General features: G+C 42.1%; 1 protein-coding gene and 3 non-coding genes across 5 annotated transcripts in view; all 4 read left to right on the top strand.

The window, feature by feature from the left end:
* The window catches only part of FRMD4B (FERM domain containing 4B), a 288,020-nt gene that overhangs the window by 42,542 nt on the left and 218,491 nt on the right, over positions 1-26,987 (top strand). The gene's annotated exons all lie outside the window — the stretch shown is intronic.
* Positions 18,673-18,745, top strand: TRNAR-CCG (transfer RNA arginine (anticodon CCG)). The gene has a single exon. It is a non-coding gene; the product is annotated as a tRNA-Arg (tRNA).
* TRNAR-CCG (transfer RNA arginine (anticodon CCG)) lies at positions 23,673-23,745 on the top strand. The gene has a single exon. It is a non-coding gene; the product is annotated as a tRNA-Arg (tRNA).
* TRNAR-CCG (transfer RNA arginine (anticodon CCG)) lies at positions 25,446-25,518 on the top strand. The gene has a single exon. It is a non-coding gene; the product is annotated as a tRNA-Arg (tRNA).

The following is a 26,987-nucleotide window of genomic DNA, read 5'->3' as shown; positions in this document are numbered from 1 at the left end:
GACCCCAACACAGTATGATCCCCAAGTGTGACCCTTACACAGCCCTCCATGCAGTATAATGGGCCCCGCAGCTGTTCACACTGTATAATGGCCCCCACACAAACCTTCACACTGTATAATTGCTAGCATACAGTATAATGGACATCAAATAGCCCTCCATAAAGTATAACGGCTCCCTCATAGCCTTCCAAATAGTATAAATACCTCAACATAGCCTTCCATATAGAATAGTGCACTTGTCATATAATATAATGCACCAGTCATAATTTCATAAAATAATGCACCCCTACAGTCTTCCATATAGTATAATGTACCTCCATAGTCCTCCACATCGTGTAATGCACCACCATAGTCCTCTATATAGAATAATGCACCTTTATAGTCCTCCATATAGTATAATGCACCCCATAGTCCTAAATATATTATAATGTACCCCCATTGTCCTCCATATATTATAATGCACCCCATAGTCCTCCATATAGTATAATGCACCCCATAGTCCTCCACAAAGTTTAATGCACCACATAGTCTTCTATATAGTATAATGCACCTTTATAGTCCTCTATATACTATAATGCACCCCAATAGTCCTCCACATAGTGTAATGCACCACCATAGTCCTCTTTATAATCTAATGCACTTTTATAGTCCTACATATAGTATAATGCACATTTATAGTCCTCCATATAGTACAATGCACCCCATAGTCCTCAATATAGAATAATGCACCCTATAGTCCTCTATAAAGTATAATGTACCCCATAGTCCTCCATATAGTATAATGCACCACCCTAGTCCTCCTTATAGTATAATACACCACCATAGGCCTCCATATAGTATAATGCACCCCATAGTCCTCCATATAGTATAATGCACCACCATAGACCCCCATATAGTATAATGCACCCCATAGTCCTCCATATAGTATAATGCACCACCATAGACCCCCATATAGTATAATGCACCCCCATAGTCCTCCACATAGTATAATGCACCACCATAGTCCTTTATATAGAATAATGCACATTTATAGTCTTCCTAATAGTATAATACACCTTTATAGTCCTCCAAATAGTAAAATGCACCTTTATAGTCCTCTATATAGTTTAATGCCCCACCATAGTCTTCTATATAGTATAATGCACCACCATAGTCCTCTATATACTATAATGCACCCCCATAGTCCTCCACATAGTGTAATGCACCACCATAGTCCTCTATATAATCTAATGCACCCTATAGTCCTCTATAAAGTATAATGCACCCCATAGTCCTCCATATAGTATAATGCACTATAGTCCTCCATATAATCTAATGCACACCCCATCGTCCTTCATATAGTATAATGTACATCCCATAGTCCTCCATATAATATAATGTACACCTATAGTTATAGTATTATGTCTACCAGTGTACTCATTGAATAAATAAACAAATACTCACCTCCCATTGTTCCCCTGCTGCTCCTCTCTGTGGTAAGAGGTCTGCAGCTCTGCTCATCTCAACACAGCGCGCGCGATGTAGTAGTGCCATTGCGCTCACTGCGCTGAGACGTCACACACCAATGAAGAATGATGGAGGAGGGACATCAGTGGAGCGCTTCCTCTTTCATTATTACTTTCAACTGTATTGGCATCCAGGATGCCGATACACTTGAACGGGCAGAGGTGACAGCACTAAACCCCCGCGACTCATGGGCCCCTTAGTGGCTGCATGGTCTGCTCCATTGGTGGTAGACCACTGCCTATTATGAATGGTGGATTCTGTATTATCTACTATATATATAAAGGTCTTATCACTCATTTTACAGGAAGGGAGGAGGTGAGCTGTGACATCTATTGTGAATGGTGGATCCTGTGTTATCAGCTGTATATAGAGGTGTTATCAGTTATTGCACAGGAGGGGAAGGTGGGCTGTGACATCACCTATTTTGAAGGGTGCATACTGTTTTATCTACTGTATATAGAGGTGTTATCAGTCATTGTACAGAAGGAGGAGGTGAGCTGTGACATCTATTGTGAATGGTTGATCCTGTTTTATCTACGGTATATAAAGGTGTTATCAGTCATTGCACAGAAGGAGGTGAACTGTGACATCATCTATTGTGAATGGTGGATCCTGTGTTATCTACTGTATATAGAGGTGTTATCAGTAATTATACAGGATGGGGAGGAGGTGAGCTGTGACATTATCTGTTGTGAGTGGTGCATCTTATGTTATCTACTGTATGTAGAAGTGTTACCTTTGAGCAGAAGGAGGTGAGCTGTGACATCACCTATTGTAAATGGTGGATCCTGTGTTATCTACTGTATATAGATCTGCTATCAGTCATTGTACAGGAGAGGGAGAAGGTGAGCTGTGACATCACCTATTTTAAATGGTGGATCCTGTGTTATGCAAAGTATGTAGTGGTGTTATCTATAAATATAATCCTGTCTGTGATGATAATGAGACAACTGAAAAGTAATGTGTACAAAATAAATATCTTGAGTTTAGTATGAGGCCTAGTGGCCAGGGTAAAAATTGCAAGGTTTTTATTGTTTTTTTTTAATAAAGATTATGGTTTGGAAAATTAAAAAAAATTAAAATAATTTATAATATTGAAAAAAAATAATAAAGAAAAAAAAAAAGAAATAAATAAAATATATATATATATATCTATATATATATTATATATACTGTGCATGTGTGTATATATATATATATATATATATATGTGTGTGTGTGTATATATATATATATATATATATATATATAGATATAATTATATATATATATATATATATATATATATACACACATGCACAGTATATATAATATATATATATATATATATATATATATATATATATATATATAAAAACGCTGATTTTAACAATAGGCTATTTCCTGATGACACATTCCCTTTAACATTTGGTCGTCTGTCATTTGAGCGATTTGCACTTTTTCCTTTGTCTTTTGTCATCCCCTAGTCACTGTGAACTCCCCTGCTCCCGTGTGAGATGAGTTTCTGGCAGGGATTCAGATTTACAGATCTTAAGAAACAAGAGTTGTTGCTTCTCTAGGAATCCGAGTGATTATTTGCGATGATGTCGGGGACTGACGGATGTTTTTTTATTCCTCTCCAGTGTATTATTTTCACTTGTTCTTTAATCCAACAGACCATTATACCTATTAGAGGGCAGACACAGACGGTCTGCGCAGCACAGCAGGCACCTGTCACTCAGCATAGAATCAAAGCGCCTAATGTCTCCCCGCATGACAATGGCTTCCGTGCGCTTAGCCGCACATTTTATCTCATTAGTCTTAGTTCGTGGCTTTAAAGTCCTGGAAACAGAAGGCGTCCAGTTCTGTTTGCAGTTATCGTCGCGTTTTGTAATTTCGGCCTCTGACGTAAAACGCGTTTCTTAACTTTCTATCATTATTTTTGCATTGTATTGTTTGTTACTCAGGATATCCTGTCGGGTTAGATATTCTATGGAGATCTGCAGCGATGAAGACGTTGTTTAGTGGGATTTGGTTTCTTCCTAATCCCCCCCTCCTCCTTTCCGTCCTGCTGTATAAATCCCGGGAAACGCTTCTGATTCGGAACCTATTAATAAAAGATACGCGGCATATGGTATAGACATATGCAATTGTAGGGATGGTTGAATGAGCGGCGGAATATCCCCACAGATCACAAAGCGATCGCATATGGCGGCGGGCAGCTGTATCTGGGATAAGTCACACGTCGCTACAATCATTAGTTTTAGGATTCGCTTTCTCTGCTGCAACAATGTAACACCGAAAACCCTAGAAAAAATCCCCATTAAATATAATATACAATTATTAATAATATATCTGTAGCAAAACTCGCCAACTGTCATGGCGGCATCAGGCTCTGTTCACATTGCAGAGTCTGACACTCCACCCGATGGTTTCTCCGGTGTCTCGACCTGCTGTCTGCTCATAGACATACTCTGCTAGCCTGCTTTTATTCTCCTTTGATCATATGTTGTAAGGAAGCCAATCACATCTGTTCCTCTCATATTTAGGCTGGAGGAAATCTTCTACCCATGCCAACTATAGTTTATTTTGTGCTGATTTCAGTGTTGTGCTGTCGGATTCTTTGGTGTCTCTGATCAACAAAGGCGTCGAACTGCTGTCTGCTCATACACAGGCTAGCAAGAGTTAACCTCTGCTAGCCTGCTTTTAGGCTTCTTTGATCACATGTTATAAGAAAGGCAATCACATCTGCTCCTCTCATATTTATGCTGGAGGAAATCTTCTACCCATGCCAACTATAGTTTATTCTGTGCAGGTCTGTGTGTTGTGGTGTCGGATTCTTTGGTGTCTCTGATCAACAAAGGCGTCGAACTGCTGTCTGCTCATACACAGGCTAGCAAGAGTTAACCTCTGCTAGCCTGCTTTTATTCTCCTTTGATCATATGTTGTAAGGAAGCCAATCACATCTGTTCCTCTCATATTTAGGCTGGAGGAAATCTTCTACCCATGCCAACTATAGTTTATTCTGTGCAGGTCTGTGTGTTGTCGGATTCTTTGATGTCTCTGATCAACACAGGAAGACACAGGTTTCAACCTGCTTTCTGCTCATAGACAGGCTAGCAAGAGTTAACCTCTGCTAGCCTGCTGTTAGGCTCCTTTGATCATATGAAACCCAATCACATCTTCTGCTCTCATATTTATGTTGGAGGAAATCTTCTACCCATGCCAACTATAATTTATTCTGTGTGGGTCTGTGAGCTGTGGTGTCCAAGACTGCTGGAGAAAGAGTTGCTTTATTGTTATTGTAAAGTTCACCCATCACCTTGTTGTTTCCTTCCTGCTCTTGTTTTCCTCCTTATCACTTATTGTCTTATACCTCTGAGTAAGCATGTTGTGTGACAGAGTTTTGGTTTCCCCTGTCTGTCTATTTCTGTGGGTTAAATCACACTCCTGTCCCTGCTGCCCCCTTGGGGAGGCGCGATAAGATCAGGGCTGATCAGAAGCAGGGCTAGGAAGGAGACTCAGGCATCTCATCCCTGAGACTAGGGATAGCACAGGGCTTCCAAGTCTGAGGGTCAGCTTAGGAGCCCCGGTTTCCCACTATCCCCATAGTCCTCACGACAATATCAGATTTAAAATATTACATTTCTTTAATCCAGCAGCTCTGCTAGCCTGCTCTTTAAGTTTCTTTGATCACATGTTGTAAGGAAGCCAATCACATCTGCTCCTCTCATATTTATGCTGCAGGAAATCTTCTACCTATGCCAACTATAGTTATTCTGTGTTGGTCTGTGTGTTGTGGTGTCATAGACTTGCTGGAAAAAGTGTTGCTTTTCACTTGGTCTTGATGTGGAGTTACCCGTCTTCTTGTTACTTCCTTCCTGCTCTTGTTTTCCTCCTTATCACTCATTGTCTTATACCTTTGTGTGTGCATGCCGAGTTTTAGTTTCCCTTGCCTGTCTATTTTTGCAGGTTAAATCACTCTCCTGTGAGGGGGTATAAGATCAGGGCTGGTCAGTACCAGTGCCAGGAAGGAGGCTCAGACATCCCCACCTTTAGGTGTACTCCTGAGACTAGGGATACCTAGGGCCCCCTAGTCTGAGGGTCACCTTAGGAGCCCCAGTTTCCCCATAGTCCTCGTGACAATATCATATTGAAAATATATTTTTTTAATCCGACATCCGATTATCTAGAAATTTTCATAGTCCACTACAAAACTGCAGTATAAAGTGAAACATGCAAGATCAGAAGAAGAGTGAACAGAGCAAATGGAAAAAGAAAGAGTAACATAAATATTGCAAAAATAAATATATAAATATTGCGTTTTTTTCTAGATCATTTTCTATTATTTGATAATCCAGGAAATCTCAAATGTGGCACCATTGATGCTGGATTAAAGGAACTTTGCCGTATTTGTATTTATTTGATTAATAGACTTACAATGTGTCAAGTGATCTGCTATAATATGAACTGATATCACTGTATTAATAGAATTTGTAGAAGTTATCTAAAGTTCAGATAAAGTAAATTTCATTGGGTGCCAGGACTTTTTGAATTTCCTGTTACAGTTGCCATGTGCCATAGATTTTTTTTTTCAACCTGGTGTAAATGCTGCTGTTCTCCTGAATCCGGCAATGTTTTTCTTTTGTTCCTAAGCCTCACCAATCCTGAGTTATGGCCTCCTGTTCCTGTGTGGGTGTGGTCATTAAGACAACACCCCTGAAGAACTGTTGTTGACCACGCCCACTTGGCTAAATGTATAGATTTCTTTGCAGGAAAGAAAAGGCAATATCTCAGGAAGGCAAAGGCGCAGGAACAAAAGAAAAACATTGCCGGATTCAGGAGAACAGCGGCATTTACACCAAGTAAAAACAAACTACAGATTATAGTTTTCTTTAAGTGGGTTATCCAGTATCAGGGGCTTTTTTTCAGGGTTATATTAGTATTGCATATTTTTCTGTTCGTGGAAAGCCCCTATAAAGAAAAATTCCAATTAAACCTGCTTTCCTAATGCACAAACCTCTACATTGAATGTACTAATGGGGCATATAGATTAGGCTCTTTATAGGACAATCCCTTTAAGTGGCTGACAACATGGAACAATAGCTTGCATGCAACTTTAAAACCATTTTTAAAAGATAAATATTAAAGAATGAAGCGGTCTATACTTTTTCTCAATACCCTAGAGTTGTTAAGCTGGAAGAACAAGGGCCAATCTGCCACAAGAGCTGGGTAGAAGGATTAGAGCTTGGTTTGGCCATCCTTCATGTCTGTACTGGTTCCTATTGCCAAGTTTCCATATTTCCTGAATCTAGGAGCCAAGGGTGGCAGATTTATGTTTGTTTTTCCTGCTACGATCAAAAGAATTGAAGTCAACACATAAGATGTCTTGATTATGGCACTCTTAAAGGGTCCACGCTTCAGAGAATATATATATATATATATATATATATATATATATATATATATAATCAATATTTTATGATGCCTCCAGATATGGCAACTAAAACTGCTGACAGATTCCCTTTACAATATTCCAATTCCCTACAGTGACCACTAGGGGGAGATTACTGCATAATATTATGCATTGACTTCAATAATAGCACAGGATGCAGCCATCACAAGAGCTCCCCCCAGTGGTGACCGCAGGCAGACAGAATTTTATTATATGAATTTATGTCTTTGTGTGTATTAAGAAATTAAAGATCATAGAATTTTAAACTCCAAAAACAACTTCACGTATTAATTTCAGCAGGTGAAATATATACAGGACTATCTTGGATCTTGAGAACCCTGTAACAGTTGATAGCTCTCTCTCCATAGAATGAGATAAATGAGAATTGCTAGCTTCTGACTCCCAGAGATTTGCTAAGCAGAAAATGAAATACTCGTATCAATAAATCAGTGTCTGATCCCCTCCCCATGGACACCTCTTGTGTGCGGGGCATCCCAGGAGCTCTCATAACTCAGCCGACCAGCTGTCTCCAAGAGCAGACCCGGGATTTACCAACAGATGTGAGGAAGCAACTGCCAAAGCAGCCAGGCAGCTCCTCTGCACAGTGTATATACAGGATATATAATGCATGTGACTGGGGGTTTACAAATAATGCAATTAAAAGTAAATTGTATCATTCCATAGAATTCACAATGCAACAAGTCTTAGCATTATATGCAACAATATCTTGTATGCGGCCCGGGGTCTTGTAGTAAATGTGGAAGAACAACACAATATGAAATAATGACACAGAGTGTACATACATTACATTACTTATCCTGTACTGATCCTAAGTTACTTCCTGTATTATACTCCAGAGCTGCACTCACTATCCTGCTGGTGCAGTCACTGTGTACATACATTACATTACTTATCCTGTACTGATCCTAAGTTACTTCCTGTATTATACTCCAGAGCTGCACTCACTATCCTGCTGGTGCAGTCACTGTGTACACACATTACATTACTTATCCTGTACTGATCCTAAGTTACTTCCTGTATTATACTCCAGAGCTGCACTCACTATCCTGCTGGTGCAGTCACTGTGTACATATATTACATTACTTATCCTGTACTGATCCTGAGTTACATCCTCTATTATACTCCAGAGCTGCACTCACTATTCTTCTAGATTACATTACTTATCCTGTACTGATCTCGAATCACATCCTGTATTATGCTCCAGAGCTGCACTCTCTATTCTGTTGGGGCAGTCACTGTGTACATACATTACTATACTTATCCTGTACTGATCCTGAGTTACTTCCTGTATTATACTCCAGAGCTGCACTCACTATTCTGCTGGTGCAGTCACTGTGTACATACATTACATTACTTATCCTGTACTGATCCTGAGTTACATCCTGTATCATACTCCAGAGCTGCACTCACTATTCTGCTGGTGCAGTCACTGTGTACATACATTACATTACTTATCCTGTACTGATCCTGAGTTACATCCTGTATTATACTCCAGAGCTGCACTCACTATTCTGCTGGTGCAGTCACTGTGTACATACATTACATTACTGATCCTGAGTTACATCCTGTATTAGGCTATGTGCCCACACTGCGGAAAATGCGCAGATTTTGCCGCGGATTTCTCGCGGAAAAGCCGCGGATTTCCCGAAAATCTGCAGCTCAGGCACTTCCCAGCCATTTCTATGGCATTTTGGAAATGCTGTGCCAACGCTGCGGATTTTTCCACAGCGGATTTCGTGCGGATTTTGATCCGGAAAAATCTGTAACATGTCAATTATTGTTGTCCGGATTTTGGCTTTAAAATTGGGAAAAAAAAAAATCCGCACCAAAATCCGCATCAAATCCGCGGCAATTCCGCACCTTTGAAAAGGTGCGGATTTTGCGGGAAAGCTGCGGATTTTGATGCAGAAAAATCTGCAGCTACATTCTCCCGTGGACATATACTCCAGAGCTGCACTCACTATTCTGCTGGGGCAGTCACTGTGTACATCTGTGTACATATATTACATTACTGATCCTGTACTGATCCTGAGTTACATCCTGTATGATGCTCCAGAGCTGCACTCACTATTCTGCTGGTGCAGTCACTGTGTACATATGTTACATTACTTATCCAGTACACTGATCCTGTTTTGCACTCTAGAGCTCCATTCTCAATTCTGTTGGCTTCAGAGCTGAAATCATCCAGCTTTACAAGTTCAGTGTCTGCTCTGATATTCTTCTGGTGCTGTGCATTCTGCATTGAGTGGAGCAGTGCTGCGCTTGTGGGACATCGATCCACTCAACATTTAATTACAAATCACTAGGTTGTGGCATCAATTTATCACTGGTGAGGTGCAATGTCTGCGCCTCTCCCCAATCCTGGGAATGCAGTAACCACTCCTCTGAGTTATGCTGCGCCCCTTTCACAATTGTTCTCTGCTTTTCTGTATAGATTTGCTTTAAAGAACCATTCAATTGAAAGTATTGTCTTTAATTCCCTGCACCGCCAGGTGGCCAGGAGCGCTGCTGTGCATGGAGAACTGTCAGCGCCGTGGCCGGAGCATGCACAGAGGGGATCCCATAGCTAAGACCCCCACTGCTGATAGAAGCAGGACATGTCCTATCAATATCTATCACTTAATAAGATGCATATATCCTTTTAATTCTTGTTGAAAATGGTAATTCCTCATTTTAGATGCTAGGTGGCGCTGTGTGACATATGGAGATTGCATTTCCATTGTTTCCTTATGAGAAAAAAAAAACTTATTTAAGTTCTATAAACACAACTTTATTGTCATTTTTGAAAAAATAGATTTTTTGCAGGATCCGTTTTTTAAACATGGGAGTCTATGGAAAACGGATCCTTTAACTGCTGGTTTCACACTACGTCTTTTTAACATCCGTTGAAAACGTTATTTTAGCGGAAGTACGGATCCAGTGCAAATGCGTTTTCATTTCAATGCATTTGCAATGGACTCGCGTTAGCATCCGTTCACCTGCGTTTGCGTGCGTTATAGTGCGGATCCGGTGACTTGCAGTTTTTTAACATGTTTCAAAAACGCTACTTGTAGCGTTTTTGAGCTGCGTCAAAATACTGCAAGTCACCGGATCCTGACTAAACAGCACGCATTTCTTTTCTATTTGAAACTGATCCATTAAGAAAAAAACGGATCCGTTACATATTTGGTTAACGCATCTGTTTTCCATAGACTCCCATATTAAGAAAAAGGATCCTGCAAAAATCTATTTTTTCAAAACAGAAAAGAAAGTTGTTTTGCAGAACATTTTTGCCAACTGATCAGTTCCATTAGATGAGTACCAAGCCCCTGAGCATGGTAGTGCCCGCTCATCACTAGTTACGAGTACAGAGCACCCGAGCATGGTAGTGCCCGCTCATCACTAGTTACGAGTACAGAGCACCTGAGCATGGTAGTGCCCGCTCATCACTAGTTACCAGTACTGAGCACCCGAGCATGGTAGTGCCCGCTCATCACTAGTTACCAGTACTGAGCACCTGAGCAAGGTAGTGCTCACTCATCACTAGTTACCAGTACTGAGCACCTGAGCATGGTAGTGCCCGCTCATCACTAGTTACGAGTACAGAGCACCCGAGCATGGTAGTGCCCGCTCATCACTAGTTACCAGTACTGAGCACCCGAGCATGGTAGTGCCCGCTCATCACTAGTTACGAGTACAGAGCACCCGAGCATGGTAGTGCCCGCTCATCACTAGTTACCAGTACTGAGCACCCGAGCATGGTAGTGCCCGCTCATCACTAGTTACGAGTACAGAGCACCCGAGCATGGTAGTGCCCGCTCATCACTAGTTACCAGTACTGAGCACCCGAGCATGGTAGTGCCCGCTCATCACTAGTTACAAGTACTGAGCACCCGAGCATGGTAGTGCCCGCTCATCACTAGTTACAAGTACTGAGCACTAGAGCATGGTAGTGCCCGCTCATCACTAGTTACGAGTAGTGAGCACCTGAGCATGGTAGTGCCCACTCATCACTAGTTACGAGTACAGAGCACCCGAGCATGGTAGTGCCCGCTCATCACTAGTTATGAGTAGTGAGCACCCTAGCATGGTAGTGCCCACTCATCACTAGTTACGAGTACAGAGCCCCCGAGCATGGTAGTGCCCGCTCATCACTAGTTATGAGAACAGAGCACCCGAGCATGGTAGTGCCCGCTCATCACTAGTTATGAGTAGTGAGCACCCGAGCATGGTAGTGCCCGCTCATCACTAGCTCCTGCTATGATGCGAGCACGGGTCTTTGTATTCCAGGCAGTGCCTATATGCAGGTCTATGAGACATTCACATTGTGTCTCCTCTGCAGCCTCCTCTTATCTCGCTCTGGCAGAATATTCAGTGTGATGTGCAGCGGATTCATCTGAATTTCTATTTTCTATCCAGTCATTGCTTTATCTGAAGACATAAATGATTATAATAAGAATACATTATTTGGTGATAGTATTTTAAATTATTCACTTTTGCGCTGGTGACCAATGCAGATCGCAAAATACCTGAAAAATAGTATGAAATAGATCAATCATCGTGTCTGTGATTAATGTGGGGTCTACCTTTGGAAAAAGGGCGTGGGGCAAATCTATAGGAGTGCAGTGGCCTCAACTGCCCCCGGCCGTTATGTGAGGAAGGGCCCAATGTCACATCTGCGGGAAAAGGGTATGGCGGTGGCTTGCTTAGATTTTGGAAAGGAGGCCTACAACAGTAGCGCCCCAAGTGATCACTGGATTACTCCTACAATGCATTGTAATACTGTAATATGTATTGTAAAGTTACCTGGCTGCTATGTAGCAAATATTTATTTCTATAGGTGTACAAATATGGCAAGAAGCCCCCCTGGCCGCCATGACAGTGCCATCTGCAGCCCACAATGATTTAGTGGGTAAACAAAAATGGACGTTATAAGAAATTTCTATCACAACTTCCGACCTCTTACATGCTGTCAAGATTGACCAGGGCGTGTAAAAGGATGGGTGTCAGGACATACGCACTGTTGAATATAATGGTGGGGCAGGGAGCCATCAGATCCCTACTCCTCTGCTGAATCTGGACAGGAACTAAGCAAAATTCCTGTCTCATTACTGGCAGCAGAGAAACCTCATTAGTAGAAGAGCAAAGATGTGGCAATACACTCAGGAAAGTCATCATACTGTGTGTGGGGGGACTGTGGGGGCAATATACTACATGTAGGTTATATTGAGTACATCATACTGTGTGTGGGATTGTGGGGGCATCATTCTGTGTGCATATGCTTTGGAAGTATTATACTGTGCTTGGGGGGGACTAAGGGGCGTTATACTATATTTAGGAGATATTGAGGGCATCATCCTGTGTGGGGGACTGTGAGGGCATCATTCTGTGTGCACGTGCTTTAGCAGCATTATGCTATGTGTGTGGGGACTGTGCGGGCGTTATACTGTGTGTAGGAAATCTTGAGGGCATCATACTGTGTGGGGGGCATAATTCTGTGTGCACACACTTTGGGGGCATCTTAAGGCCACTTTACACACAGAGATAAATCTTTGGCAGATCTGTGGTTGCAGTGAAATCATGGACATATTGTTCCATTTGTACACAACCACAAACCTGCCACTGATTGTCCACAATTTCACTGCAACCACAGATCTGCCACAGATTTATCTCTGTGTGTGACAGGACCTTTACTGTGTGAGGTACTATTTGTAGGAGATATTGAATGCATCATACTGTAGGGGGGACTGTAGGGGAAACATTCCATGTGCATATGCTTTGGGGTCATCATAGTCTGCTGGGTGGGGGACTGTGAGGGCATTATACTATGGGTGGGAGATATTGAGGCATGATACTTTGTGGGGGCATCATTCTGTGTGCACATGCTTTGAGGGCATAATATTGTGTGTGGGGGACTGTGGGGGCAATATACTATGTGTAGGAAATATTGAGGGCATTGTACTGTGTGGGGGACTGTGGGGGCAATATACTATGTGTAGGAGATACTATGTGGGGGACTGTAGGGGTAAAATGCTAAGTGTAAGAGATCTTGAGGGCATCATATTGTGTGGGGGACTGGGGGGGGCATCATTCTGTGTGCAGATGCTTTGAAAGCATCATACTGTGTGTGGGGGACTGGGGGACATTATACTGTGTGGGAGGGACTGGGGGGCATCATTCTGTGTGCAGATGCTTTGGGGGCATCATACTGTGTATGGGGGGCTTGTGGAGGCATCATACTATGTGGGGGACTGTGGGGGGCAAAATACTAAGTGTAAGAGATATTGAGGGAATCATACTGTGTGGGGGACTGGGGGGCATCATTCTGTGTGCAGATGCTTTGGGGGCATCATACTGTGTATGGGGGGCTTGTGGAGGCATCATACTATGTGGGGGACTGTGGGGGGCAAAATACTAAGTGTAAGAGATATTGAAGGAATCATACTGTGTGGGGGACTGGGGGGCATCATTCTGTGTGCAGATGCTTTGGGGGCATCATACTGTGTGTGGGGGGGCTGTGGGGGCATCACACTCTGTTTTGGAGGGGGCAATGTAAAGGACATAACAGAGAGTACCATACTGTGTGGGAAAACTAATGGGCTTCATTAGGAACAATATTTTGAGTTTGAACAAGACCAATGTCAGTAAGGTTACTGACAGCCAGTAAAATATAAAAATCCATAGTGACATAGAGAATGGCTCAGCATAGGCCTTGCCAGATATCTTCATTGTTGCAGAAAAGGAGGGCCATGCTGAAAGTTGTAGTCCCTTCACACTTCGATCTTTTGTGACTCATATTTTCATCATCATCATCATCATCATCATCATCATCATCATCCTTTGATGTCATCATCTAGTTTTACCATGAAGGGTTCTGGGAGTAATTCGGAGCCTGCTATAACCTCATAGAGGAAATCCATCCCGGCTTTCCTTTTCCTGACACCTGTTTGGTGCCAGGGAAGTCCTCAGACAGGAACAGGATGGGAGGTAAATGCTGGGAACAGGGCGCAGGGCTGGGATCAGTGCAGGAGACCTTTGCTTAGAGTGGAAGTTACTTTGCTTCACTATTTGGATGGGTTTTTATAGTTTCAAAAGCATATTCACATTTTTTATTATTTACTTGCAGTACCACATTTGACCACTAAGAGCACCAAACTCCCCTGCAGTATTGATGGTATTATTCCATTCTTGGTTAGGGGATGAATGGTGACTGTACAGATCAACCAGAATTAATTGTGGCTCTTGGCAGACACTGCTAATATGGACCTCATCTGAACCCATAGCCATGCCCACGACTCCCCGAACCCAACCCCCACCCTAAATGTGCAATTTAACGCCTGGGCACTGCCTGAAAATGGAGCATTTTTAGGGTTCAGGAGGCTTTTGGTGGACTCTTGAGATATTTGTTAACTCATTTAAAATTTTGAGGTCTTCCAAGAACCTCCTGGGCATTCCAGCAAAGCTGACACATGTGAGGAGCCTGTATAACACGACCCCCATGATGCACTGGAGCTCTCTTATATCCCCAGTGAATGGGACGGACTTCAGAGAGACAGGGCTTATACAGATTGGCATAAAGATAGAGTCGTTTTGGGGTTTTGGGGACTTGTGCAGCTGGGACAAAGTCTATGTATGTACAATATATGAACTTTCTAGTAAATGATTATATCACCCCAGTGCTGGATTCACAGCTGCTCAGTACTGTTCTATAGTGTTCCCTATAATGCTTTCTAGTAAGTGTTTATCTCACCCCAGTGCTGGATTCACAGCTGTGCTGCTCACTACTGTTGTATAATATCCTCTATGCTGCTTTCTAGTAAGTGTTTATCTCACCCCAGAGCTGGATTCACAGCTGTGCTGCTCAGTACTGTTCTATAATGTTCTCTATGCTGCTTTCTAGTAAGTAATTTTCTCTCCCCAGTACTGGATTCACAGCTGCAATGCTCAGCACTGTTGTATAATATCCTCTATGCTGCTTTCTAGTAAGTGATTATCTCTCCCCAGTGCTGTATTCACAGCTGCACTCCTCAGTAATGTTGTACATTGTCATCTACTCTGCTTTCTAGTAAGTGATTATCTCAGCCCCTAGTTCTGGGTCCACAGCTGCGCTGCTCAATACAGTTTTATAATGATCTGTATGTTTCTTTCCAGTAAGTGACTATCTCACACCCTCCCCCCTCAGTGCTGGATTCACCACTGCTCAGTACTGTTGTATAATATCCTCTATCTTGCTTTCTAGTAAGTGATTATATCCCCCCAGTGCTGGAATCTCAGCTGCGCCACTGAGTACTTTTGTATAATATCCTCTTTGCTGCTTTCTAGTAAGTGATTATCTCTCCCCAGTGCTGGATTCACAGCTGTGCTGCTCAGTACTGTTGTATAATATCTCATATGCTGCTTTCTAGTAAGTGATTATCTCTCCCCAGTGCTGTATTCACAGCTGCACTCCTCAGTAATGTTGTACATTGTCATCTACTCTGCTTTCTAGTAAGTGATTATCTCAGCCCCTAGTTCTGGCTGCACAGCTGCGCTGCTCAATGCAGTTTTTTAATGATCTGTATATTTCTTTCCAGTAAGTGACTATCTCACACCCTCCCCCCTCAGTGCTGGATTCACCACTGCTCAGTACTGTTGTATAATATCCTCTATCTTGCTTTTTAGTAAGTGATTATATCCCCCCAGTGCTGGAATCTCAGCTGCGCCACTGAGTACTTTTGTATAATATCCTCTTTGCTGCTTTCTAGTAAGTGATTATCTCTCCCCAGTGCTGGATTCACAGCTGTGCTGCTCAGTACTGTTGTATAATATCTTATATGCTGCTTTCTATTAAGTGATTATCTCTCCCCAGTGCTGGATTCACAGCTGTGCTGCTCAGTACTGCTGTATAATATCCTCTATGCTGCTTTCTAGTAAATGATTATCTCTCCCCAATACTGGGTTCACAGCTGTGCTGCTCAGTACTGTTGTATATTATCTTATATGCTGCTTTCTAGTAAGTGATTATCTCTCCCCAGTACTGGATTCACAGCTGCACTGCTCAGTACTGCTGTATAATATCCTCTATGCTGCTTTCTAGTAAGTGATTATCTCTCTCCAATACTGGATTCACAGCTGTGCTGCTCAGTACTACTGTATAATATCCTCTATGCTGCTTTCTAGTAAGTGATTATCTCTCTCCAATACTGGATTCACAGCTGTGCTGCTCAGTACTGATGTATAATATCCTCTATGCTGCTTCTAGTAAATGATTATCCCCAATACTGGGTTCACAGCTGCACTGATTAGTTCTGTTGTATAATATCTTATATGCTGCTTTCTAGTAAGTGATTGTCTCTCCTCAGTACTGGATTCACAGCTGCTCTGCTCAGTACTGTTGTATAACGACCTCTGTAGTTCTCTCCAGTAAGTGATTATCTCACCCTCCAGTGCTGGATTCACCGCTGCTTAGTACTGCTGTATAATGTCCCCAATGTTGCAACTCCTTCTGAATATGTGCAACATAAAGACAGGAGAGCAGGAATCTCTTATGTTTGTGTGTGCTGTGTATATGAGACATCATAACTGCTGCTGGTCTCCACCCAGTAGCTCAGGGGCAAATGAAATTTAGAGATGGAGTCAGCAGAGGTGAAAACGTAAAATATGCAAATTATATAATAATCCAAAATCTTGTTATTCCTCATGGACACACAAAGGACGTCTTATTCTGCAAAAAAATTAAAACCTAGGTGTACGCTTTAAATCAGGTCATAAGAGGAACCAGCACTGAAATGGTTAAATCTTTACAGCAGACGCCGCCAGAGAGGAGCAGCCGTCACTGCAGAACCTGACATTTCACAAAATGATTTTTTTTTATGCCTGTAGATTATTAGCCTACATCTGCCGCTAATTGGCTTCATTTGTATTTTAGGATCCAGATGACACGGATGATTAAAGGAAATCATAGATCATCTGCATCTGAAAATACAAATGTAGCCATTTCCAGATGACGCTGGTAACCTCCGGCCAAAAATCAATTAGATATTATTTTTTTTTTGTTTTTGTTTTCCTTTGTTTTGTTTTTATGTTCAGCACATGATTTATTAATTTTATTTTTTGAATTTGTATATGCCACATTTATTTATTTCTAATATATTGTTTACTTAAATTTTTGCAAATGCAACTCCTTATTTATTTTTTTTATATATTGTTTATTTATTGTTTATTTATTTATTTTTAATATATTGTTTATTTACTTTGGAGTTTTTTTCACTACCTATTGTTTAAAAAAAAAAAAAAAGACACCTTTAGTTTGTGATGCTGATTTGATGGGGGGGGGGTGGGAGGGGGTTGGTTGTCTTTCCAGGGGGTCATTTACAAATGCAAAGAAAATGCAAATATAGGAAATTGTTCCCCTGAGTGTAATAAAGACTACATTTCACAGTCGGGCTCACACCAGTGTTTGTTGTTTTACATTTTGATACATACTTATGGGGAATATTCATCTCATTGTATCAGTTTAGCTCATGATTATGAATGTGGCTGCAACAGAGAAAAAACTCTGAATTATAAAGCTATATATAAGCCATTTGCCAATATTTTCATCACAGTGGTTACAAAGGTAGAGTTAGGCTGTGTTCACAAAGTGCATTTTGGCTGTGCTTTTTCTGCAGCAAAACCTGATCAGTAAAAAAAAAAACGCATTTTTGATCCTGGACCCTCACACAAAATATGGCCATAAAATCTAATATATAAAGCTGAGTGTATGTATATATGTATGTATGTATGTATGTATGTATGTGTGTATGTCCGCTAAAGGAATCCGCACCTTCGCATGTACAATAACGAAATTTTGAACGTCAATGTCATAAACTATGTTTTGAGGGGAAATTTTAACCCTGCGCTTTACAGTTATTCACCAAAAAACCTGCCTCCATTAAAGTCAAAGGAGCTGGGAGGCACAGTGGAGCCAGAACTTCAGAAGAATATTGGCATGCCACAATGCAGCCAGGGAAAGAGACAGACAGAGACAGACAGAGACATTGAAAGAGACAGACAGGGGAAAAAGACAGACAGAGACAGACAGGGGAAAGAGACAGGGAAAGAGACAGATACAGGGAACGAGACAGAGACAGACAGAGAGAGGGAAAGAGACAGACACAGACAGGGAAAGAGACAAACAGAGAAAGACAGGGAAAGAAACAGACAGGGAAAGACAGGGAAATAGACAGAGACAGACATAGAGAAGGAAAGAGACAGACACAGGGAAAGAGACAGACACAGACAGGCAAAGAGACAGTCAGACAGAGAAAGAGACAGACAGGGAAAGAGACAGAAAGGGAAAGAGACAGACAAAGAGACAAACAGACACAGATAGACACATACAAAGAGACAGACACAGGCAAAGAAACAGACAGGGAAAGAGGCAGGCAGACAAAGAGAGACAAAGAGAGACAAGGAGAGACAGATAGAGACAGAGAGACACATAGTTACTATGCCGGGCTATGCCCGGTACTACAGCTAGTGAGTATAATACAAGTGTGATGTGCACAGTAGCTGCCAATTAGACTAAACCCCAAGTTAAAAACTTGAGGAAAATTAACAAATATGGCACAAACGCTTCTGCCATTTCTACTCTATCCCAATGCCCCATTGTTAGGATCTGTTGTGTAGTAATAACTGCCATGTGATCACCACATACAAGCACTTCACAGCAGAAGAATGAGAATGAATAGCTGGAGAACAATTAGTACAAAGGCCCAGTGGCCTAATGGATAAGGCATCAGCCTCCGGAGCTGGAGATTGTGGGTTCAAGTCCCATCTGGGTCGCTTTTATGTTGCATTTATTGATTTAGGAAAATAATTGCAAATATGTAGCAAAACTAAATCTATATACTTTACTGTATATTATATATATCTTATGTATACATACACTGCACATTATATATATTATAGAAATATATTTCCTCCCGGCAGAGGGGCTCTCAGTGCAGGCGCCGGACAGCTCCAAAAATCTATTAACTTGATATACACATATATATATATATGTATATCTATATATATATCTGTATACATGTATATCTCTACAGACAGGTTTCCTTTAAATATATATATATATATATATATATATATATATATATACAGGCTCCCATTTTATTTATATATATATATATATATATATATATATAATCACTTGTAAAGCGCCATGGAATAAATGGTGCTATAATAATAAATAAATATATATATATATATATATATATATATATACAAATATATATATATATATATATATACATATATATACATATGTGTGTATATATATATATATATATATATATATATATATATATATATATATATATATATATAAATAAATATATATATAAATAAATACATATATATATATATATGTGTATATATATATATATAATATGAATACATATATATATATATATGTATATATATATATATATATATATACATAGACAGGTTCCCTTTAAAGCTAATTTTTTTGTTCCTTACTAAGGGGGCAGTGCTCATAGATTCCTTGGGGGTATGGCTTTAGGTCATTGTGAGCCATACACACTTAATAAAATTCATGGAATTTAGCATAAAAACAGACCAAACCTCTGGAGCCATATTGCCGGATTAAAAAAAAAAATATTATTCAGGGGAGCAACGGGAAAAAATAAAATAAAAAACTGGACAAATTTGCCCATTTGGGGCAAAAATGATACCTTCTTTCACACATCCGTGTCTCCGGTACGTGTGATGTCTGTTTTCACACGTACTGGAGACATGAACACACATAGCCCCATTAAATTCAATGGGTTTGCACACACATTCGTGTTTTCGCATGACCGACTGTTTGTCCGTGTGGAGCACTGTGTTTCCTTGTGCTCCGAACGGCGACATGTCCGTTTTCTGTCTGCAGCGCTGATGTCACATGGACCACACATTGATGTGATCCTTGTGACACGTACCAGAGAAAACACCTGTCCCTTTTAAAAAAAATACTTACCTGTCTCCGGTGCTGCTGTTGCTTCCGGGTCCGCTCATTATGCTCATGAATATTCACTGCGCTGACTGCGGACTTGGAAGCAGCAGCGCCGGAGGCAGGTAAGTATACAAGTTCATGCTGACCGTGTGCTATCCGGATGCCAGAAACATACGCACCTTCCCAATGGACCGTCACATATGCGTTAAATGCACGGATTGTGAAAGAAGCCTTACCTAACGTACAGGACTGCAGGGGCGGAGCATGACACAAGGGTCCTGTCTTTGGTGCTCTTTGTCATGCACCGACTCCTTTGGGCATGTTATGTTGCAGGATTTTAGTTTTCTGTGTACTCACTTTCTAACTCCCTGGGATAATTGGATGACATAATCGCTGTCTCCATTGTGTTGTGTGAATCCTCCTAGGAGACTTGATTACTCCTACAATACAGTGCAATACTGTAATATGTATTATATAATGACCTGGCTCCTATGTAGCAAATACTTAATAAGTTTTTATAGGTGTACAAATATGGCAAGAAGCCCCCCTGGCCGCCATGACAGCGCCATCAGCACCCCGCAATGATCTTGACGTCAAAAGAAATTACTATCACAACTTCTTACATGTTGTCAAGATTGACCGGGGCATGTAAGAGGTTGGGTGTCAGGACATACGCACAGTTGAATATAATGGTGGGGCAGGGAGCCATCAGATCCCCACAGCTCTGCTGAATCTGGATAGCAACGAAAGAACCTTTGAGTCCTGTGACTGGCAGCAGGGAAAGCTCATTAGCAGAAGAGCAAAGATGTGGCAATACACTCAGGAAAGTGGGATATATGTGTGGGGGCATCATACTGTGTGTGGGTGGACTGTGAGGGCAATATACTATCTGTAAAAGATATTGAGGGCATGATACTTTGTGGAGGACTGTGGGGGCATCATTCTGTGTGCACATGCTTTGAGAGCATTATACTGTGTATGGGGCACTGTGGCGGCATTATACATTGTGTATTAAATATTGGGGGAATCATACTGTGTGGGGGACTGTGAGGTCATCTTTCTGTGTGCATATGCATTGGGACATCATACTGTGTGTGGGGGAGGACTGTATTATACTATGCGTAAAAGATACTGAGGGCATGATATTTTGTTGGGGCATCATTCTGCGTGCACATGCTTTGGGGGCATCATACTGTGTGTGGGGGACTGTGGGGGTATTATACATTGTGTAGGAAATATTGAGGGAATCATACTGTGTGGGGGACAGTGGAGGCATCATTCCCTGTGCATATGCTTTGGGGGCATCAAACTGTGTATGGGGGATTGTGGGGGGCAATATACTATGTGTAGAAGATATTGAGGGCATGATACTTTGTGGGGGCATCATTCTGTGTGCACATGCTTTGAGGGCATCATACTGTGTGGGGAACTGGGGGGGGGGCAATATACTATGTGTAGGAAATATTGAGGGCATGATATTTTGTAGGGGCATCATTCTGTGTGCACATGCTTTGGGGGCATCACACTGTGTATGGGGGACTGTGGGGGCATTACACATTGTGTAGGAAATATTGAGGGAATCATACTGTGTGGGGGACAGTGGGGGCATCATTCCCTGTGCATATGCTTTGGGGGCATCATACTGTGTATGGAGGATTGTGGGGGCAATATACTATGTGTAGGAAATATTGAGGGCATGATATTTTGTAGGGGCATCATTCTGTGTGCACATGCTTTGAAGGCATCATACTGTGTGTGAGGGGACTGTGGGGGCAATATATTATTTGTAGGAAATATTGAGGGCATCGTAATGTATGGGGGACTGTGGGGGGCAATATACTATGTGTAAGAAATATTGAGGGCATTGTACTGTGTGGGGGGCAATATACTATGTGTAGGAAATATTGAGGGCATCATAATGTATGGGGAACTGTGGGGGGCAATATACTATGTGTAAGAAATATTGAGGATATCATACTGTGTGGGGGACTGTGAGGGCATTATACTATGTGTAGAAGATATTGAGGGCATGATGCTTTGTAGGGGCATCATTCTGTGTGCACATTTTTTGAGCGCATCCTACTGTGTGTGAGGGGACTGTGGGGGCAATATACTATGTGAAGGAAATATTGAGGGCATCGTACTGTGTGTGGGACTGTGGGGGGCAATATACTATGTGTAGGAAATATTGAGGGCATCGTACTGTGTGGGGGACTGTGAGGGCATTATACTATGTGTAGAAGATATTGAGGCATGGTACTTTGTGGGGGCATCATTCTGTGTGTACATGCTTTGAGGGCATCATACTGTGTGTGAGGGACTGTGGGGGGCAATATACTATGTGTAGGAAATATTGAGGGCATCATAATGTATGGGGGACTGTGGGGGGCAATATACTATGTGTAAGAAATATTGAGGGCATCATACTGTGTGGGGGACTGTGAGGGCATTATACTATGTGTAGAAGATATTGAGGGCATGATGCTTTGTAGGGGCATCATTCTGTGTGCACATTTTTTGAGCGCATCCTACTGTGTGTGAGGGGACTGTGGGGGCAATATACTATGTGAAGGAAATATTGAGGGCATCGTACTGTGTGTGGGACTGTGGGGGGCAATATACTATGTGTAGGAAATATTGAGGACATCGTACTGTGTGGGGGACTGTGAGGGCATTATACTATGTGTAGAAGATATTGAGGCATGGTACTTTGTGGGGGCATCATTCTGTGTGTACATGCTTTGAGGGCATCATACCGTGTGTGAGGGACTGTGGGGGGCAATATACTATGTGTAGGAAATATTGAGGGCATCATACTGTGTATGCGGGGACTATGGGGAGCAATATACTATGTGTAGGAAATATTGAGGGCATCATACTGTGTGGGGGACTGTGGGGGCAATATACTATGTGTAGGAAATATTGAGGACATCATACTGTGTGGGAGACTGTGGGTGCAATATACTATGTGTAGGAAATATTGAGGACATCGTACTGTGTGGGGGACTGTAGGGGCAATATACTATGTGTAGGAAATATTGAGGACATCGTACTGTGTGGGAGACTGTGGGGGCAATATACTATGTGTAGGAAATATTGAGGACATCATACTGTGTGGGGGACTGTGGGGGCAATATACTATGTGTAGGAAATATTGAGGGCATTGTAATGTGTGGGGGACTGTGGGGAGAAATATACTATGTGTAGGAAATATTGAGGACATCATACTGTGTGGGGGACTGTGGGGGCAATATACTATGTGTAGGAAATATTGAGGGCATCGTACTGTGTGGGGAACTGTGGGGGCAGTATACTATGTGTAGGAGATATTGAGGGCATTGTACTGTGTGGGGGACTGTGGGGGCAATATACTATGTGTAGGAAATATTGAGGGCATTGTACTGTGTGGGGGACTGTGGGGGAATCCTTCGATGTACACATGCTTGTGTTGTGTACACAGAACGTCCACATTGTTGTTCTTGTTTTGGACGCAGTGATCATCATCTACTTAAAATTTAGCATTTTTGGGTGAATATTCATTATTTATGGGAAGGTTTTCACAGTAACTGATGCAAGTATGAAGATGTGTTACAGATCGGGCACAGAAGCCGGTGTCATGTTCTCCTCCATTCTCCCATTGTTAGGATGTGACCTCTGACCTGCAGTAATTGCCGCCATGTGATCTCCATAAACAAAGCCTCCAGAGCAGAAGAAGGAAGTGCTTCTGAGAATGAATAGCTGGAGAGCATTGTGTGCACAGGCCCAGTGGCCTAATGGATAAGGCGTCAGCCTCCGGAGCTGGAGATTGTGGGTTCAAGTCCCATCTGGGTCGTTTTTATGTTGCATCTATTTATTTAGGAAAATAATTGCAAATATGTAGCAAAAAAAAGTCTTGGTGTGTATGGTGTACTAGTATATAATTTACAGTATAAAAATATGTTAAATCAGTATATATACAATACACTGTGTATCCAAAGGGCAAGGCTTGGGGGGCGGAGCATGCACAAGGAGCCTATGTGGTGCTCTTTGTCATGCACCGCCCCCTTTGGTACAGTCCTGGAGTGCTCCTGTACACTAGATAATACACAGTTATATTGCAGTATTCAGTATTCTGTGCAGTGCCACTCTGGTCACATCACTTTCCAAGGCTCTAGAGTAATTGTTATATCCCCATTGTTATTCTTGTTTTGGGTGTAGTGATTGATATTTGCATTTTTGGGGTGAATGTTCAGCATTGTATATTTGGGGTCTATGTCATGAGCTCCACCTAGTGGTGGCTGTACAGATTCATATGTCATGAGCTCCACCTAGTGGTGGCTGAATAAATCCCATATGCAGTGAGATCCCCTAGTGGTGACTGTGTAAATTCATATGTAGTGAGCCCCCCAGTAGTGATGGCTAAATAAATCTATATACAGTGAGCTCTCGCCTTAGTAGTGGCTGTATAACTCTATATGCAGTGAGCTCCCCCTAGTGGTGGCTGTAAAGATTCAGATGCAGTGAGCTCCCCCTAGTGGTGGCTGTATACATCTGCCTGCAGTGAATTCACTGTCTGTATAGATTCATATGCAGTGAGCTCTGCCTAGTGGTGGCTGTATATATCTGACTGCAATGAGCTCCCCCTAGTGGTGGCTGTATAGATTCATATGTAGTAAGGATTCTCTAGTGTTGGCTGTCTCAATCCATATACAGTGAGCTCACCCTAGAAGGCTGGGTGTCTAGATTCATCAGCAGTGAGCTCTTTCTAGTGGTGGCTGTATAAATTCATATACAGGTATAGTTCCCCTAGTGGTAGCTGTATACATCTCTCTGCAGTGAGCTCCACCTAGTGGTGGCTGTATACATCTGTCTGCAGTGAGCTCACCCTAGTGGTGGCTGTTTAAATCCATATGAAGGTAGCTCTTCCCCTAGTGGAGGCTGCATAAATCTGTATACAGTGAGCTCCCCCTAGTGGTGGCTGTATACATCTGCCTGCAGTGAGCTCCCCTAGTGGTGGCTGTATACATCTGTCTGCAGTGAGCTCCCCCTAGTGGTGGCTGTATACATCTGTCTGCAGTTAACTCCCCCTAGTGATGGCTGTATACATCTGTCTGCAGTGAGCTCCCCCTAGTGGTGGCTGTATACATCTGTCTGCAGTGAGCTCCCCCTAGTGGTGGCTGCATATATCTGTATACAGTGAGCTCCCCTGGTGGTGGCTGTATACATCTGTCTGCAGTGAGCTCCCCCTAGTGGTGGCTGTATACATCTGTCTGCAGTGAGCTCCCCCTAGTGGTGGCTGTATATATCTGTCTGCAGTGAGCTCCCCCTAGTGGTGGCTGTATAAATCCATATGTGGTGAGCTTCCCCTAGTGGTGGCTATACATAGCCAAAATTGTATCATTTAACAAGTTAGAAAAACTGAGCTGCTCTATATAGATGGATTTTCAGTAATAATCGGAATATTGTATGGTAGATATTAACTTAGTACATCTTATAGGGCCCTTAGTTGAGAGTGTGGTCCATTAAGCGTAGCTGGAAATTATTTTATACAGAGGCCCAGTGGCCTAATGGATAAGGCGTCAGCCTCCGGAGCTGGAGATTGTGGGTTCAAGTCCCATCTGGGTCGCTTTTATGTTGCATCTATTTTGTTTATAAAAATATTTGCAAATATACAGCAAAAAATAAAATAAAATAGAATATATGAGTATATATAATGTATGATGTGTTTGGTCTATTAGTATATAATGTAGAGTATAAAATATATGTTATATCAGTTTATATACAATACACTGTGTTATCCAAAGGGCAGGGCTTGGGGGCAGAGCATGACACAAGGATCCTATGTTTTTTGTCATGCATCGCCCCCTTTGGTGCAGTGTTAGGAGCCTGAAGCTCCTGTAAACTTCATAATAGACAATTATATGGCAGTATTCAGTATTCTGTGTAGTGCCACTCTGGTCACATCACTTTCCAAGTCTCTAGAGTAATTGTTATATCCAAGATGCATAACATTCCCAATGTTCTTGTTTTTTGTTTTGGGTGTAGTGATTGATATTTGCATTTTTGGGGTGAATTTTCAGCATTGTGTATTTGGGGTCTAGGTCATGAGCTCCACCTAGTGGTGGCTGTACAAATTCATACATCATGAGCTCCACCTAGTGGTGGCTGAATAAATTTATACGTCATGAGCTCCCTATAGTAATCCCTAAATAAATCTATTTGCAGTGAGCTCTCCTTAGTGGTTACTGTATAAATCCGTATGCAGTGAGCTCCACCAAGTAGTGGCTGTATATATCTGCCTTGCAGTGAGCTCCCCTAGTGGTGGCTGTATAAATCTGTATGCAGTGAGCTCCCCCTAGTGGTGGCTGTATAAATCCATATGCAGTGAGCTCCCCCTAGTAATGGCTGTATAAATCCATATGCGGTGAGCTCCCCCTAGTGGTGGCTGTATAAATCCATATGTGGTGAGCTCCCCCTAGTGGTGGCTGTATAAATCCATATGCGGTGAGCTCCCCCTAGTGGTGGCTGTATAAATCCATATGTGGTGAGCTCCCCCTAGTGGTGGCTGTATAAATCCATATGCGGTGAGTTCCCCCTAGTGGTGGCTGTATAAATCCATGTGCGGTGAGCTCCCCCTAGTGGTGGCTGTATAAATCCATATGTGGTGAGCTCCCCCTAGTGGTGGCTGTATAAATCCATATGTGGTGAGCTCCCCCTAGTGGTGGCTGTATAAATCCATAGGTAGTGAGCTCCCCCTAGTGGTGACTGTTTAAATCTGTATGCGGTGAGTTCCCCCTAGTGGTGGCTGTATAAATCCATATGCGGTGAGCCCCCCTTAGTGGTGGCTGTATAAATCTATATACAGTGAGCTCCCCCTAGTGGTGGCTGTATAAATCCATATGTGGTGAGCTCCCCCTAGTGGTGGCTGTATAAATCTGTATACAGTGAGCTCCCCTTAGTGGTGGCTGTATAAATCTATATACAGTGAGCTCCCCCTAGTGGTGGCTGTATAAATCCATATGCGGTGAGCTCCCCCTAGTGGTGGCTGTATAAATCTGTATACAGTGAGCTCCCCCTAGTGGTGGCTGTATAAAT

The sequence above is a fragment of the Anomaloglossus baeobatrachus genome, chromosome 8 (genome assembly GCF_048569485.1).
Source record: "Anomaloglossus baeobatrachus isolate aAnoBae1 chromosome 8, aAnoBae1.hap1, whole genome shotgun sequence".
NCBI lineage: Eukaryota > Metazoa > Chordata > Amphibia > Anura > Aromobatidae > Anomaloglossus > Anomaloglossus baeobatrachus.
Note: the sequence above shows the minus strand (reverse complement) of the source record. Positions and strands in the feature narration are given on the sequence as shown.